The sequence below is a fragment of the Lathyrus oleraceus genome, chromosome 4 (genome assembly GCF_024323335.1).
Source record: "Lathyrus oleraceus cultivar Zhongwan6 chromosome 4, CAAS_Psat_ZW6_1.0, whole genome shotgun sequence".
Classification (NCBI taxonomy): Eukaryota; Viridiplantae; Streptophyta; class Magnoliopsida; order Fabales; family Fabaceae; genus Lathyrus; species Lathyrus oleraceus.
The window spans coordinates 275,351,362-275,364,349 of NC_066582.1; the positions used below are offsets into that span (position 1 = coordinate 275,351,362).

A 12,988-nucleotide genomic window follows, 5' to 3' on the forward strand; every position below is an offset into this window, starting at 1 on the left:
TAAGCGTTTGAAATGCTTTTAAACATTTATTGTCGAAGATGAATTCAACATCTTTCATCAATAATCCAGTTAAAGGTTTAGTTATTTTAGAGAAATCTTTAATGAATCGTCGGTAAAAACCGGCATGTCCTAAGAAGCTTCGTACTTCTCTCACAGTTTTCGGAGGTTGAAGGTTTTCGATTACTTCTATTTTGGCTTTGTCTACTTCAATTCCTCTATTTGATATGATGTGTCCTAAAACAATTCCTTCTTGTACCACAAAATGACATTTTTCCCAATTAAGTACTAGATTTACTTTTACACATCGTTCTAGAACTCTTTCTAGGTTTTCAAGACATTCTTCAAAGCTTTGTCCGCATACGGAAAAATCATCCATAAATACTTCCATGATGTTTTCGAGAAAATCGGCGAATATTGCCATCATGCACCTCTGGAAGGTTGCAGGAGAATTGCACAAGCCGAACGACATTCGTCGATAAGCGAAGGTACCAAAAGGACATGTGAATGTTGTCTTTTCTTGGTCATCAGGATGAATTGGTATTTGAAAGAAGCCTGAGTAACCGTCTAGATAGCAGAAATGAGAATGTTTTGCTAATCGTTCTAACATCTGGTCAATGAATGGTAAAGGGAAATGATCTTTTCGGGTTGCTTTGTTTAGTTTCCTATAGTCAATGCACATTCTCCATCCCGATTTGATTCGTTTGGTTATAGTTTCTCCTTTTTCATTTTCAATAACTGTTATACCTCCTTTCTTTGGTACTACGCGTACAGGACTAACCCATTTTCTATCAGATATATGATATATGATACCTGCCTCTAATAACTTTGTTACTTCCTTTTTCACTACCTCACTCAGGATCGGGTTTAGTCTCATCTGATGTTCCCTAGAAGTTTTACAGTCTTCTTCTAGCATGATGCGGTGCATACAAATAGAAGGACTTATCCCTTTAAGATCGGTAATGTTGTATCCTAGTGCGGTTGGATATTTTCTTAAGATATGTAGGAGTTTTTCGGTTTCGAGTTTTCCTAGGTTTGCATTAACTATCACTGGTCGTTCAAGTTCTAAGTCTAGGAATTCATATCTCAGATTTTTGGGAAGTGTTTTCAGGTCGAGGTTTGGTTTCTTAAGGCATTGCGTAGGATCCGATGTCATTGCTAAACATTGGTTAAGTCTGTCTTCTACACGATAGTCAGACAATTTGTCATTTTCTAACTCTGTTTCTTTTATGCATTCATCGATGATATCCATGAAGTAACATGTGTCATCTATTGCAGGTGCTTTCAAAAATTGGGAAAGAATGAACTCAATTTTCTCTTCTCCTACTTCGAAAGTGAGTCATCCTCGTTTTACGTCTATGATCGCACCGAAGGTTGCTAAGAATGGTCTTACCAATATAATGGGTGTAACTTCATCTTCTCTTATGTACATAATTATAAAATCGGTTGGAATGTAGAATTGACCTATGCGCACGGGAACGTTTTCTAGAATTCCTACAGGATATCTAACGGAATGATCTGCTAATTGCACAAACATTTTAGTTGGTCTTAATTCTCCCATTTCCAGTTTCTTGCATATGGATAAAGGCATAACACTGATACCGGCTCCTAAATCGCATAGAGCTTTGTCTATGACAAATTTTCCTATGTGACAGGGTATAGAGAAACTACCAGGGTCTTTAAGTTTAGGAGGCATATTCTGGATTATAGCGCTGCATTCAGCAGTGAGTGTAACAGTTTCGCTCTCTTCAAGTTTCCTTTTATTAGATAGAATTTCTTTTAAGAATTTAGCGTATGAAGGCATCTGTGTAATAGCTTCTGTAAAAGGAATTGTGACGTTTAATTGTTTCAGTAAGTCAACAAATTTTTTAAATTGGCCCGCATCTTTGGTTTTAATAAGCCTTTGAGGGTAAGGGATAGGTGGTTTATAAGGTGGTGGAGGTACATAAGGTTCTTTCTTTTCTACGGTTTCCTTATTTCTCTCTTCCTTTTCCTTAGGTTTATTTTCTTCCTCAGTTGACTTTTTGGAGTTTTGGTTTTCAATTCTTAGATCAGACGGTCCTTCTACCTCTGTTCCACTTCTCAATATGATTGCATGAGCGTGGCTTTTCGGATTAGGTTGGGGCTGTCCAGGAAATGTACCAGTTGGGGCAGCGGTAGGCGCTTGTTGTTGAGGTACTTGTGATATTTGTGTTTCCAGCATTTTGTTATGGGTAGCCAGGGCATCTACTTTACTTGCTAGTTGTTTAATTTTTCGCTAGTGTGTACATTCTGGTTTAAGAAATCTTTATTGGTTTGCTGTTGAGAAGCTATGAAGTTCTCCATCATGATTTCCAAGTTGGATTTCCTAGGAACATTATTGTTAGGTGTAGATGGGGTCGGCTTTTGAGATCCAGGGGGTATAGCTGGGGCTTGATTGGGAGCTTGTCCTGGTGCGTATAAAGCATTGTTGCTCTTATATGAAAAATTAGGATGGTTCTTCCAGTTTGAGTTATAGGTATGCGAGTAGGGATTTCCTTGAGCATAATTCACTTGCTCTGCTTGGATTCCTGTTAGGAGTTGACAATCTGCAGGAGTGTGACCTTGGAATCCACAGACTTCGCAATTTTGAGCTGCGGCAACCACGGTGGCTGGAGGTGATACATTTAAACTTTCAATTTTCTGGGCCAGAGCATCCACTTTTGCATTAACATGATCAAGGCTACTTATCTCGTACAAGCCACTTTTCGTTTGAGGTTTCTCTACCATTGTTCGGTCGCTTCCCCACTGATAATGGTTTTGGGCCATGCTCTCGATAAGTTGATAAGCATCGGCATAAGGTTTATCCATAAGTGCACCACCTGCGGCGGCGTCTATTGTTAACCTTGTGTTGTATAAGAGACCATTATAGAAGGTATGAATTACTAACCAGTCCTCTAAACCATGGTGTGGACAAAGTCTCATCATGTCTTTGTATCTTTCCCATGCTTCGAAAAGAGACTCGTTATCTTTCTATTTAAATCCATTTATCTGGGCTCTCAACATAGCTGTTTTGCTTGGAGGAAAATATCGGGCAAGAAAGACTTTCTTCAACTCATTCCATGTGGTGACCGAGTTGGAAGGAAGAGACTGAAGCCATCTTCTAGCTTTATCTCTTAACGAGAAGGGAAAAAGACGAAGTTGAATCGCCTCTGAAGTGACACCATTAGCTTTAACAGTATCAGCGTATTGGACAAATACGGATAAATGAAGGTTTGGATCCTCGGTAGGATTTCCAGAGAATTGATTCTGTTGCACTGCTTGTAACAGCGAAGGTTTAAGTTCGAAGTTGTTTGCTTCGATTGCGGGTGGAGCAATACTCGAATGCGGCTCATCTTGTGATGGAGCGGCGTAATCTCGAAGAGCATGAGCTGGTTCTGCCATCTCGGGTATCGGCGAAGGAAGAAGATTTTTGAGGTCGGGCACTTCGATAGGAGGGAGATTGTTTGCAGCACGATATTCCCGAATTCGTCGTAAGACTCGGATATATAGTTCAATGTCGTTGATTCGTAAGTAAAACGGATCGCCTTGTGAGCGAGTGTGTGGCATACAAATCAACGAAAGAAAGGAAAAAAAAATTGCCTTAGTCTCTACAGCATAACAGAAGGGTTACAATATCGACTAAATAAAAGTCCCCGGCAACGGCGCCAAAAACATGGTCGCGACTTTATAAGTCTATTGGGGTACTAACTGCAAGTGCACAGTTCTATCGCGTAGTTTTAAAAGATATCGATCCCACAGGGACTTATGAATCGATATACCGTTTTTCTAAGGTTACTTCGTAAAGCTAAGGCCGATGATACTTTGATGATTAGGGGGAAAAATAAAACTAAAATAATATCTAGATTAAATATCAATTAAGCGGATATCGGTATGTAGTTTGTCGTAATTAGGGAATCAAATCTTCGTTGGTTTCTTGGTTCTTAAAATAAATCTTTTCAGTAGACACTATTGATTTAAAAGTCTTATCTCAAACTCTCGCTCTGTTGAATAGACTATGACTTTATGTTAACGTAGCTGTCACTTATTAGTTAAGTCCAAAATCACTTTTTGAAAACAACAGAATCTATAGAAACTCTTTCCATTAAAATAATAACCGTTTAAACACCCTCGTCTCAAACTCTCGCTCTATTGACTTAGATTATATAATTAAACTTAAATGCTTAACTCTCGTCCTCACATTTAACCTTTAAAATACTTTTTGAAAAAGATTAGAATTTAATTAACTCTAAAAATTGCTTTCGCCCTGATTTAGAATTAATGTCCAATTTACACTGTCCAGTTAAAAACTCAAACCGTCGTTCTATTGATTTTAACTTCTTTATGTCTTCTACTTTCGTACAAAAACTTTGGTATTAACTCTGTAAATTGAGACCATGAAAAGAGTGACTTTAATTTTAAATAAACTTAAACCAACTTAGTTTTGATTCCTTATTCCGCTTAATTTACATACCGATATCTAAATTAATTAGCCGGACATGCTAAACAGGTCTGAACAATTATCATGCTTAAATAAAACCATATCAGGCAAGCAATATAAATAAACAGTAATGCAGAGCATATATAAATTAAAACAATAAATTAAATAACCTGAATAATTAATAGGAATCTTGAACACTCCACCACAGACCGGTTGGATTTGTTCTTGCAATCTTCAATCGGACAGGAAAAATAAAAGCAAAGGAATAAAATACTATGATCTAACGTAAGGTTAGATCCAGTAAAAGATACACAATAATTTCCGGTGTAGAAACTATTGTGTGAAAAATTAATTAAGTGCTCTGAAAATTGACTGGAAAAGAAAAGGAAATAAAAATTGCTAATAATAGAAAGCTGTAGAAAATTAATGCTGTAAATGCTTGCACGACGGAAAAAGAAGCGAGACTGAGAGAGCTGCAAGGTTGGATCTTTGGCTCTATTTATATTACTCTCATTTGTAACCGTTTCCCTTTGGTAGGTTTCTCACGTCAATTGGTCAGGCGAAGAAAGAGGAGGAACGTGCTTCCGTTGCTTATGTTACGCGTCAAACCCAAAAATATAGGAATGGGGGTGTGACGCTCGTCACACCTTGTGTTACGCCCGTAACACTTAGTAGCAGGGCGTGACGCTCGTCACACCTTGTGTGACGGTCGTCACAGCTTCAACGCTCCTGGCTTGTAATTGTGGGATGGGCTTTAGTGGAATTTGCTTTCATCCTCTTTTTCACCCCCCTTTTTCTTCCTTTTTCACTTATGCTTCAAATAAGTTACGTGAGACAAATAGAAGGGAAAATACCACGTAATATCGAATAAAATGAAATAAATCGAAACAAATAATAATATAATTTAATTAAATCGAGTCCAAAAATGTGATATTATTTCATGTTATCATAATTCTAAAAGAAACACATGTGATAATACAAAACATTATAGGTCACATAACAGTTGAAATGTGAAAAAGTCCAACTTCAAGTGCCCATAACTTTCTCATAAAAAATCCAAATGATGCAAAATGTAAGTCCAAATTCATTGTCTTGAAAAGATCTACAACTTTCATGTTGGAGGTTTTATCATTTGAGGCTTTTATGAAAGAGTCGCCAATTGAGTTGGAGACTCCTCTTAAAACCTACACATAGGCGCCAATTGGATTGGCTAGGGCACCTGCCCTAGCCAATCCAATTGGCGCCTCCATTCAAGTTTTAAGAGGAGTCGCCAATTCAATTGGAGACTTCTCCTAAAAGTGGGGTATTTTGGGATTTTTTTTGAAACCAGAGGTATTTTGGGAATTTTCTTGAAAAAGTGGGTTATTTGGGTAAAAAAACCGCTAAGTGTTGTTGTTCTTCATGAATGAACCCTCCACTGTGTAAAACTTATTGCATATCCTTGGCATCGCCTTTGAACGGCCCTTAATGAAATCCTAGACCAGCCATGTGCTTGTTCTCGATGACTTATACGACACGACCCTACTTGTCAGTGCCACCAACCTGAACAACTTCTCGTGCATCTTTCAGAGAAGACATGTATGCACCAGTTTTCTGAACTTCATCAGATACAGATAAAGCTTGGAACGGAGTTCCAAATTCTTCTTCAGCTTCAACATATGTGAAGGACGACATATGGGTTACGAACATCGCTTTCTCGCCTCCCAGAATAACGAGCATGCCATTCTTAACAAATTTGAGTTTTCTGATGCAAAGTCAACGTGACAACATCAGCCTCGTGAATCCACGAACTTCCCAATAAGAAGCTGTAGGCCGGGTGAATATCCATTACTTGAAAAGTAATCTGGAAGTCACTCGGATCAATCTTGACTAGAAGGTCTACTTCTCCGATAACAGTTCTACGGGGACCATCGAACACTTTTACCACCACACACTATACCTCATAGGTGTGCCTTGATAAGACAACCTTACCAAAGTATATTTGGGTAGCACATTTAATGATGAACAAGTGTCCACCAAAACATTTGATAAAGCATCTTCTTTACAATTCATGGATATATGGAGGGTCAGGTGATAATGGCAATGATATGATCAAACTGATCAACCGTGACATCATTCTCCACATATGCTTGCTCAAGCACCTTCTACAACGCCTCTCGGTGTGCCTCGGAGTCCATCAACAAAGATAAGACAGAGATCTTGGATGGTGTTTGGAGCAGTTGCTCCACAACATTGAACTCATTTTTCTTGATTAATAGGAGAACCTCATCATCATCATCATCCTTAACTTTCAACCCGCTGGATTCACCAGACTGACAACTTGGAGCGTTAATAGGATTAACCACATGAACATCCTCCTTCTTACCAACCATAATATCCTCCACAACCTTCGGAGGTACTGGGCCAAATACACGACCACTACGGGTCACTTTAACAACATCTACAATGCTCAGTACTGAATTTGTCACGGGAAAAGGAACCTCTTGCCCATTCTCAATCATAGTAGCATTAAATTTGTAAGGTACAACTTTATCGGATGCATACGGGACTGGGCCCGCTAACCTTATTACCAACGATGATACCGATCTATTATCATATCTTTTACTACTATCAAATTGGATTACTAATCGCTCTGGAGTCTTGAACACTGGAATAATAACATTCACATTATTACCCATATCTCTGGGATAAGTAATCTGAATAACACCTTCATCTATCAACTTATGAATGTCCCTCTTGACAATCATACATCATCGTGGAATTAACGCTGCAGATAACACACCCATCATGTTCATGTTCATAATCACTAATCAAGTACAGGGTTCTATGCATCTCCACCAAAGACCTTTGAATACGAAGAATATCAAACACCCTAAAATTACCAGGATAACCATCTACTATATTCACATAAGCATTGTCATGAGCAGGCAAAGGATTAGCTTTGACATTTGGCTCGCGGTCCTCTATGGACACCATACCACTCTTGATCAACTTCTGGACCTCATACTTCAATGGATAGCAATTCTCGATGTCATGGCCGGGCGCCCCTTGATGAAAAGCACAGTGCAGATCAGGCTTGTACCATCATGGTAAATGCTCAGGTGTATGCGGAGGATTCCTCGACTAAATCAAATTCTTGACAACCAGGGAAGGATAAAGCTCTACATAAGTCATTAGAATGAGATTAAAAGTGACATCCATCCTTTAAAAATTATTATGCTGATTGTTGTTGTAGTTATGATTGTTATGGGTACTTTGTTGTTGTTGTTGTTGAATTGGTACTGATTGAATTGCAGAGTTGTTGGTAAACACTGAAATGACATATGATACTTGATGATGCTGGCGAGATATGGAATTCTTCCTCAAATGAGGCCTCATTTTCCTCCCTACAGATACTGCATTAGTTTCCCCCTCTTCTTCTTGGAGAAACTCCCCTCATACTTCTTGTTCGTAGATGCTTATTCTTTAGACAAACGGCCCTCTCAGACACCCTCTCCTAAACACATCCCCATGTTCACCATTTCAGTGAAGTCATTGGGAGCACTGGCAATCATACGTTCATAATAGAATGAACTCATGGTTTTAAGGAAGATCTTTGTCATCTCCTTTTCCTCCAATGGGGTACTGATATGAGAAGCAAGCTCTCTCCACCTCTGCACGTACTCTTTGAATGTCTCTTTATCCTTCTGAGACATGGAACTCAACTGATAACGATAGGGAGCCATATCTACATTGTACTGTATTGCTTGACGAAGGCCTCTCCCTAGTCGTTGAAAGTACGAATACTAGCACTGTCTAAACCCATATACCACTGAAGTGCTGCATCAGTCAGGCTGTCTTGAAAGTAGTGGATGAGCAGTTGATCATTATCTGTATGAGTAGACATCTTGCGAGCGTATATTACAAGATGGATCAAAGGACAAGTATTTCCCTTTACTTCTCAAAGTCGGGGACCTTGAATTTGACATGGATTTTCACGTTGGGCACTAAGCACAACTGAACAACACTCTTTCCAAACAGATCTTTACCCCTCAGGGTCTTCAATTCCTTTCTTAGCTATAGAAATTGGTCCTTCGTCTCATCCATTTTCTCATATACATGAGGGCCCTCAGACGACTCAGAATGATAAATGGTTTCCTCAACATGAGGCAAAGTATGCACGATAGGAGGAGGAACATACATGACCGTGCTGGATGCCAGCATAGGAGAAAAAGTTGGATCATAACCCTCAGACATAAAGTTCGGAGGCATTCCACATGGGAACTCGGTAGGAATTGCTGGTGCCGACTGGCTGGCAGCAATCACATGCGTTGGTGTTGGTACGATCTTAGAGATGACAGTCCTTTACTGAGGAGTTATGGGAGTTGGAGATGGTTGATTCTGAGCAACAATGACAAACTCCATCAGAGCAGTGAGTCTAGCAATTTCTTCCTTGATCTCTCAGTTCTCTTGTTTCAAATGATTCATTCTTCTTTGACAATTAGCTCGAGTATCGTATTGATGAGTCAACTTGTCTGATACAAAGATGAAGAATGATAAGACATCTAGATGAAGAAACCTGCTATGCAAATGATGCATGAAATACAAAGTTTTTATTTTAATTTTTAAAGGAACATTCAAGCCTTACTTGCAAATATTTCAATTAATAATTATCAATAATAACATTTGGATTGGCCATAAAAATCTCTTTTTATTCATATAAATTTGGAAGGATTACACTAAGTACAATTTCAGAAACCAAAAATACAAATACAAGAGAAAAGGAAAGTATCATCCTAAGGATCCCTAGCAACTGAATCAACTGAACTGGCCAAGGGAGTTTACTTCCTTCGGATGCGTCTGATCTCTAACTCATAAGAGGTCTTCATCTGAGCTTTCTCAATGACGAGCTAATCGACGATCTTCTTCCAAGCACCGAAAGGCTGAGGAATACTAGAGGAAAATAAATCCTATGGCTCTTTCTGTATCTTCACTGCACGCTCCTTAAGAATCTCAATGAGTGCATCTTTATCTTTCAACTCAAGTTGCAGCTCCACTTGCTTTCGATTCAAAGCATGGAACCGTTCTTCCCAAGGGTCCCTCTCTTGCTTCATCTTGGCAAGTGCGTCATCCAACTCCTCTACATCTTGGTTAGGGAGAATTGATGGCCCAACCATATACATAGACATAGGTCTTTCGCAGGCCTACAACATCTTAAGCTCTAAATCTCTCTTCTTCACCCAACCATTGTAGACTTCAAAATCTACACAATTGCGTGAACCAAGCTCAGATCTTCCCTTTCTATGAACATTGTGCCAAGCATGCACCATTCCACTCTCAAATTTTGGGGGTCTGTACCCTCTTGATAGAACAGACTATCTAACTGAACGTTATTAGGTTTGTTCTTCAAGGGGAACCCAAGATGACGACGAGCCAAAGCGGAGTTGTAGTTGATTCCTCCTTGTGTACCAATAAGAGGCACATTAGATAACTCACCACAACTGTCAATAATCTCTAAGCCATCAATTGCGGAATCACACCAAACAATATCATCATTAGTGAGAGACATAAGTCTCTGAGACCATCGTAGACATTGCTTATTCTCCAAGAAGACTGGTGTCTAAGGCAAGTGCGAAATAAACTACTTGTACAAAAGAGGAATGCAACATACAACGATTCCTCCACCCTTAGAATTCCTTAAATGCAGAGATAAAAATGTGTCACCCAACAAAGTCGGAACAGGATTCCCAATTAAGAATATCCTAATGGCGTTAACGTTGACAAAGTTGTCAATGTTAGGGAACAATGCTAAACCATAGATGAGAAAGACAAAGATGGCTTCAAAAGCGTCCATGCTACCAACTTGAGAAAAATAAGTAGCTCTACTAATGAGAAACTCAGAAGTTAACCCTTGAATCTCTCCTTTCTTCATCATATTAGCATCGATCTCGGACTTCTTCAAATGAAGAGCATCAACTATGACTTGAGATCTTGGAATCTCCTCTAATCCACTGAAAGACACCTTGTTAGATACAGGTATACCCAAGAAATGGGCATACTCATCTAATGTAGGCATGAGCTGATAATCAGGAAAAGTGAAGCACTGATAAAGGGGATCATAAAACTGGACCAAGACACTCAAGAGTCCTTCCACAACTTCAGTAGACAACACGAGTAAAAGCTTCTCGTGAAGTTTCTTGAAATCAAAGAGATCAACTACAAAAGATGATAGCTTCCTTATCTCTTTCAGGTCAGGACATATGAAACTGTACTTCTTGGTGTTCCTTCGTCCATAATCCATGGTCTGAAAGTATTTGCAAATATGACCTTAGTTCCTTGAAAATTTTATTCTGTGATGAATGTTATGTTGCACATGTATGCATGAATGCAACAATCACACACAAGGGATCACACACAAGGAAAACACAAATAAAGGTCAAGGGATGGATCAAGTTATCATCAAGATCAATCATCCATTTTGATGGATTATGGTTTTCACCTTATCAACACCCAAGTTCCATTGATTTTGACGATAACTGATCGGATCAACCGAGAATCAAAGGGTTTATTGTGATTTACGAGCATGAAGTCAGGTTAAGAACCATCACAAAGGAGTGTACTAAGGATAAAAACTTATAGATCATGTTCTAAAAAGTTCCCAGAGTCATGATCCCATCTATCGGATACTATAGGTTAGGATGACTGACTCATCAACCCATAGTATTCTCAAGAGAAACTCATCTGAGTGTAGTATCATGTAACAACTATTATCAAGTCTACACTTGAACAGTCTCCGTACTACGTCATAAATAGGCCAAGTTGGGTTAAATGTTCTATGGACCTCAGCTTCTTGAACTCCCAAATCATAAAAAGTAATGCCTATCCACGACTTACTCGTGTGACATCAGTAATTCCAAAGGGGTCTCCACTGAGTAGATGGATCTCAAGCCAACTCGTTAAGGACTACACCACACGAGTCGAACATGACTATATCATCATCCTATCTTAATTGCACTCAAGTTCGGGTTAGAACTTATCTCACCACTCATAGATCACAAAGCACAACAGATAGAGAGTATCACACAAACAATATATACAAGCAAACAAACATCAAATATATATACACACAAAAAAGTAGGCTAAACCTACTGAGGACTACTCCCCAGTAGAGTCGCCACTTTACTTCTATAGCGGCAAATTCATGACTATTGAGCTATTGGTTAGCTCAACGTCAATTAAACCAGAGTCGCCACCGCGCTTTTATTATTTCTAAAGGAAAAGAGAAAAAGTACTGACAAAACCCAAAGATAAGAAGTTTTCAAATAAAAACTAATAAAATGTCAGAGATTATAGGTAACGGGGTTGGTTACACAGAGGGAAGGTATTAGCACTCTAAGTATCCTAGGTACTCCTATGGAGTCGTTTTTTGTGTGCAAGTGTTTTAGTTAAAAGATGTTTGTTGAAAATTGAATGGGGGGATGAGAAAATAATTCATTTATTATATTTTTCTGTTTGACAAGACCTTCGGTCTTATGCCTACGTACCAACATAAAAATGAGGGATCAAAACCTCGTGGTTCATGGTGAAAATTTCAAAGATTGGTGGATTGATTTTAACAGAAGCTTAAAGATATTTTGTAATCAATGGGAGAATACTCAACCAAACATCCACCGATGATAAGTGCTTTATAATATTTAAGAGGGTGGGCTCCAACTTGGATTCAATCAATAAGTTGCAACTAACCCCTAATAAATGGGAATACTTATAATCTATATATCATGGAATGGGAGAATTATATTCAACCAAAGATAACTCAAATCTAAATGCTCTCTTTTAAAAAAGTTAAAGGAAAAAAAGGCACAAAGTGGCCAAAAGGATTAAATGAGGTTGTTAGTTATTTTTTTTTTTGAAATTTAAGTCAATATGATTAAGTCCATTTACAAGTTTGATTAAGAAAATATTTTGAAAATCAACGACATAAGACCAAGGTTTTTACTCATTAAAACAAGTCTAAGTTGAAAACAACAAGCAAAGAAGGTTTTGAAAATGAGGGAGAGATTTTTGAAATTAAATAAGGAGAGGAGGAGATGAATGGACTATCCTAGACAAGATTTAAAAGTTTAGAGTTGAAAAGATCTAACCAATGGGAAGTATCCACAAGATAATAATGTCAGATAGAAACCCATTTCCTTTGGACTATTGCGAAAGAAACAAGCATAGTCATACAAGCAATTATTGAGAAGACCAAATGGTATTAAATAAAGATAACTAAACATCCAAGCAAGCACTCCAAAAGCAACCAGTCTTCAATGTCTTTTACATGTATCAGATGAAATATCCCTTGAAACATACTCACAGAGAAACATCAGATGATATCAATAAGATCAAATTAACAAATCTAGACAAGAGAGAATGAGTATAACAAATAAATCAAAGAAGTCTCTCAAGGCTTGTAACAGATGAATGACATTGGCCAAGAAAAGGTCTCAAAATAATGGTATTGGCCAAGTCCTTCCATAGCTCAGGGATGTTTCCTACTCTAAGTCCAAAAGTCAACTCAAGTCTCAGATAGAG

The 12,988-nt window shown here is 38.4% G+C and overlaps 1 non-coding gene across 1 annotated transcript; it reads left to right on the plus strand.

The window, feature by feature from the left end:
* Positions 1 to 2,914: 2,914 nt before the first annotated feature.
* LOC127076968 (small nucleolar RNA R71) lies at positions 2,915 to 3,021 on the plus strand. Its single transcript, XR_007786972.1, has one exon. It is a non-coding gene; the product is annotated as a small nucleolar RNA R71 (small nucleolar RNA).
* The last annotated feature ends 9,967 nt before the right edge of the window (positions 3,022 to 12,988 follow it).